The sequence below is a fragment of the Mustela erminea genome, chromosome 4, assembly GCF_009829155.1.
Source record: "Mustela erminea isolate mMusErm1 chromosome 4, mMusErm1.Pri, whole genome shotgun sequence".
Taxonomy (NCBI): Eukaryota; Metazoa; Chordata; class Mammalia; order Carnivora; family Mustelidae; genus Mustela; species Mustela erminea.
The window spans coordinates 148,027,049-148,033,048 of NC_045617.1; positions in this window are offsets into that span (position 1 = coordinate 148,027,049).

A 6,000-nucleotide genomic window follows, 5' to 3' on the forward strand; every position below is an offset into this window, starting at 1 on the left:
CTCTGTCTATCAAATAGATAAATAAAATGTTTAAAAAAAAAAAATCTCCAAAAGAGGACTTCCACATCTTTAAAAAAAAAAAAAAAAAAGCCCATCAACGGGAGACTAACTAAACAGATTGCAATGCATCTTTATGTAAGAAAAACTGAGCAAGAGTTTGAAAGGATGAGTTGCATCTGTACCATTTGACTTGGATGCTTTTGTATAATGTCCTAGAATTTAAGTGAGTAAAGCAGACGCAGGCTACATTGAAAAGGACCCCATTTTTTCCTAAATATTTATACATGAAAAATCAGGATCTATATATTTTTTGTTTGTATGAGATTCTGGGAGTCAGACCTGGCTGTTAACTTTGGTTATCTGGTTTGGGTAACTAATGAGTTGGTTAAAAAACGAACAAACAAAAAAACCTGTAAAACTACACAAAAAGGTAACTACAAAAAAATCAGCATTTATAGCCTATGCCTGTAGAATTACATGTGTTCATATGTGCATAAATATACGTGTATATGTTTGTCTATGTGTACGTGTATATATACAGGTACAGGCATGTATTTCTATGCATACATGTACACACACGCACATACATGGAAAGAGCGAGAGAGTCATAGGCGAACATAATTAGCTTGGTGGAGAGGGATAAGCCAAACTTTCTTACTTAGGTTTTTCCTATATTGTTTAAAGTTTTACACAAAGAATATTTATTTATTCTGTAATCAGAAAAAGAAAAAAAAAGCCCATTTTGATTTTAGAAAAACCCGAAGCACCCAGATCATACACTAAGTCAGGGAATAGTGGGAAGTCTGGGGGAGAAGTCAGCAAGACCAGGTCACAAAGGCCTTTTATGTAATATCCAGGGGCACGAATTGATTCTTGTGGTTCCTGTACACCCTCAACACAAAGGTATGCAGACAGAAATAGGAATGCACAGGCAGGGCAGACAACAAAAGTGGTTAAAAATAAGACAAGTGGGTACTTTTTTTTTTTTTCCTACCCAGAAGAAGGCAGGAAAAACAGAAAATATTTTTCTGAAGTGCCAGTTTTATGCAATACTTTGAGGAATATGTATTTATTTATTTATTTGACAGATAGAGAGAGAGAGAGCACAAGCATGGGGAGTGGGAGAAGGAGAAGCAGACTCCCCACTGAGTGAGGAGCCTGACCAGGGGCTTCATCCCAGAGCCCTGAGCCAAAGGCAGATGCTTATCCGACTGAGCCACCCAGGTGCCCCTTTTTATTCATTTTAAACAATTTCAGTCAAATGTAAAAATTCCGTGAATTCTACAAGAAAAAATACAGAGACGTGAAAAGGAATCCATGCCAGGCTTTCCTGCATTACACACCCAGATCCACTCTGTGGTTAAACTTAATCTAGTGAAAAAAAAAGTGACTAGGAATGATTAAAATGTCTTAAGCCAGCATGAGGCATGATCAGGTTTATACTTTAAGGACGTTATTGTCTGGTGGTTGTGTCTGATGAATGAGAGTATGTATATCCCTAACTGAAAAGTACTACCAAGTGAGAAATTCAGAGTGGGACTAACAGAATGACACCAGACTTTTGTTTCCAAGAAGGAGACAGAGGCAGACAAGCAGTGATGAGTACAAAGGCTGAACCACAGAAGTTTCACATTGCATCATAAGAATTTAATCCCAATTCTGGCTGCAAAATGACCCCGAGGTAGAAAGAAGTTGGTAAATAGAGAGACATCCAGATCAAGGTCCCCAAGGATTTGAACAGTCGCCAGCATTTGCCTCAAATCCCCAGGGGTTCTCCAAGTAAGTAAAGAGGAATTATTTCTATAAGGCCAGAGGTCTTCAGTTGGGACCTCGACCTTGGATGTGGCTTGCACCATATAGAAAAGACTGATTTCACCCCATTGTTCCAGGTGAAAAGGAGGCTATGGAACCTCTTTCTTACCTTTTCCCTAGACCTGCAACCCAATCACAGCCTTTAAGACCTGAGGCTCCAGATGGCAAGAAGAGACAGAGAGAGACCAACCCAAGGGCACTAAGAACAGAGCAGCTTCTGCTAGAATTTTAAGATAAAGAGAGACTCTTAAAAGCTACCGTGGAAAGCTAACATATTATCTGTGCAAGGAACAATTTTTTATCCAAACAACAGATGGGCCCATGAAAGAACACTCAACAAAGTAGAATACAGCAAAAGAGAAGCATAAATCTCTTGTATTTGTCCTGCTCAGGATTTGTGGTGTATTTGTGATTTGAGAAATCTATGTCCTTGATTCCAAAAACTTCTCAACTGCTATCTCTCCAGATATTTTTGTTCTACTCCTCTGGATTGACCTATTATTATAGATATACAGAATCCCTGGTCTAGCTTTGGCTCTTAGCTGCATTTTCATGTATGCTTTTTTTTGTCTTTTTGTTCTGTTCTGCATTCTGAGCAAATTTTTCTTCCACTACCCTAAGGCAGTACATCTGAAATTTAGTGTGCATATGAATTACCTGGGGGAACTTATGAAAGTGTTAAGTATCTTGGTGGGTCTGGGGTGGGCCTAAAGTTTCGAGTTTCTGTGAAGCTTCCAGATCAAGGCTGATCCTGAAGCTATTAGCCCTCTGCTACTTTGTATAGAAATGTTCTTATTCTCTCTTCCACTATATTTTGTCTACAGTTCAGTCTGGGAATGATATTTAGTCTAAGATTTACCTCAGCAATAAGGTTTCTTCTTTCAAGGCCTATATTTTTTCTCATATTTCTAAATTTTTAAAATGGTCAATTTTTCTTACTTAATTTGACCTACTTCAGTTTCATCATTTCCTGATGTCTTTAAGCAGAAATGAATCTTTCATTTATTTCCTTGAGCATCCTAAACACAGTTATCTTTGTCTGACTTTAAAATTATTTTCATCTGGAGTAAATTCGCATGCCATTTGTGGAGTTTGATCACGGTCTTTTGGGTTTAGGTTACTTCACGAGTTTTGAAATTTTGGTGTGCAAACCATATTTCAGTATTTTTACTTGTCTGTCTCTGAATCTCTCTTCTTTTTCTTCTCTCCCTCCCTCAGGGCTTACCTTGCACTGTCTAGGACTTTTTTATGTTGCCTTCACCTGCCTTTTAAGGTTTGCATTCCAGAACCACGCCATGTCTTATCCTAGCATTCGAGGTCACCCACCTTGAGATGACATTCCGGCCATCACAAATCTGGTCTCTGATCTTGTAGGCAGCTTGACTGAGATGCTAGCCGCCAGCCTTAGTCTGTATTTACTTCCCTAGTTCTTCAGGATTCCATCTTGCTAAGGCCCAGAACCCTGGACACGTGGGGCCACAGACTGGTCTGCAGCCTCCTTCATGATGTGATAGAAACTCAAAGATGCCTCCATGATCCCTGTCTCCTCATGTCCATGTCTCTGTTCATGTCCTTGAGTATGGATGGGACTTGTGATTTGCTGCTAACCAATGGAATATGACAAAGGTAATGGGCTGGCATTTCCATGATCATATTATATTATGTTATATTAGCCTCTCTTATTAACAGGCTTGCTTCTCTGTCTCTCCTTTGCAGGCTTTGAGGGAGCAAGTGATTGTGTTTGGGAACCCCCATATGGGAAGACACTGCAGGCAACCTCTACCAAGAAATTTAAACTTTCAGTTCTCTAACTATAAGGAACTGGATTTTTGTAATAACCTGAGTGAGGTTGGAAGCGGCTTTTGATGAACCCTCAGAGTCAGTCAATATCTAGACTGTAAGGTGAGGTGAGGTGAGACCTTGACAAGGTCAGATGAGACCTTGAAGCAGGGAACTCAGCTAAGCCATGTCTCAATTTCAGATTTACAGATGCTGGGTAAAAATAAATATGCGTTGTTTCAAGCCTGTAGGACAATTTTGAAAAGCTCTAACATTTGGGTCATCAAAGCCTCAGAAGTACAGGAGAAATGGCACAGAGTGGAAAAAAAAATATTTGAATCCATATGGACTAAAAACTCTCAAATACATTGAAAGACACAAATGCATGGGGTCAAGATAATCAGAAAACTCCAAACAGGATAAAGCCACACACACAAAAACATCCATGTTCAGGATAGATTGGAGTACAACAGGCTGGTCTGGAAGGTCTACTTTCAGCTAGAGAAAGAGAAAAAGACCAAAAATAAGCAAGCAAACAAAACAAACATATAAGCAGCCCATCACAACACAAAGCCATGGGGTAGAGTGGGACGTGGACCAGATCGGGGGAGTGAGAGTGAGATTTGATATACAGAGCGGTGTGTAGGGGAGAGACAGAGACAGAGACAGAGAGCCAGAGCCCTAGTCCTGAAGGGAGGAAGCAAGCAGCCTGTCTCCTCGTCAGGATCCCTTCATCTCATAGCCTAGAAGAGACACAGTCCCTACTGAACCTGGGCCCTGGTGATATGTGTCAAAGGTCAATGGGACTTGTGGTTTTTAAAAACTTACTCTGAAATAATTTCAGACAGAAAAATTGCAAGACAAACACAAAGAATTCTCCTCTATCCAAACCTAGGTTCACCAATTGTTAATATCATGCCACATTTGTTTTCTCTCTACCCATACATCCTTTTATAGATCTGCGTCTCTATATATAATTGCGGAAGGATTTGAGGTTAAGTTGCAGTTATCATCCTCTATCCTTAAATATTTTATCTCTAAGTTTGAATTTCACAAGCTGTCTTAAGGATGTCTCTCCTAACATTCTCCCCTCTGCCCAGTCTGGGATCACACCTTGCATTTAGCTGTCATGTTACTTCAGTCTCTTTTAATCGGGAACAGTTCCTCACCCTCTTCATCTTCCAGGACAATGAGTTCTTAAAAGGTACAGGCTGGGTGTTTTGTAGATTCGTTGTATTTTTAAACCTCACTGCAAAGTGCCCTTGGGGCCCAAAGATCTCTTGGCATCAGGGTTCCAAACAGGTGGATGGTCATAGGGGCCAGAGAAAAGGGTCTGATCCAAAGGCTGATGGTCTTCTCGTCCCTGCATTGCTGTATCAGTCATGGAGCTACGGATGTGGCAGTACCTCCCTGATTCTGAATGGTGTTGAAGATGTTGAGGAGTCTTAGGCGTAAGAGACTCTTGGAAAAGGAGACTCGTCTGTGAGTGAATTTAGCTGTACTAGGAGTCAGGGGAGGGTTTTAGTCCATCTCGGGGCAGAATCCACCTCGGGGTAGGTTCTGTATGTAGGTAACAGGTCCCTAGGACCTGAACTTAGGCTGTCTGGGCCAAAGGGAAGAGCCTAGCTTGGGATAAGCAAACCGAGCAGATTCTCCACCGTCCCCCAGCACCCCAGCTCAGTGGTGGTTATGAATTTTCCCTCCATGTAAAAATCCTATAAAGGAAGTATGCAGGGAGAGGGGAGGAAGGAGATATGAGTTCTGCTAGTTGCCTCACTTATGTTGGTCCCAGATTTATTTGAAAATAAATCTTGGTTCTGGAACCTCACTGCATTCACATAACATGGAATACTTTTAATGACTCTTGACCTTTTCACTATAATTCCTGGCCCTCCTCTTCCCCTGGTGAACTTTCACTTCTCCTTCAGATTATGACTCAGAAGTTTTCAACTCTGCAGAAGTATCCAGATTCTGCCAGGAATTGCACGCTCCTTTATTTTTTTTCTCAGCTTCAACACTTTTTACTACCTTGTGTTAACATGTAGGATATAATTTTTTTACATGTTTTAGCTTTCTGGAAACTTTATAGGAAATAAATTATCTCTAATATAATTGGTATGTCCCCAGGGTCCAGCCTAGTGTCTGCTGTAGAAAAGCTATTCAATAAGTACTTATTGTGTGAGTAAGTCATTTAAAAATGACTGTTTGGAAGCAAATGCCTTTGTTAGCCATTTGAAGTCACCTGTAAGAACAGATTAAATTTACAAATCTTTTTAATATTGATCAAAAAAGTAGTTACGCTTTCTTAAAGGCAAAACCATACAGACGTAAGACACCAAAAACGCAAGAGTGCCATCTGTTGATCAACATGTAAGCAAGGAGGTCACTAAGATGCCATGTAAAATACAT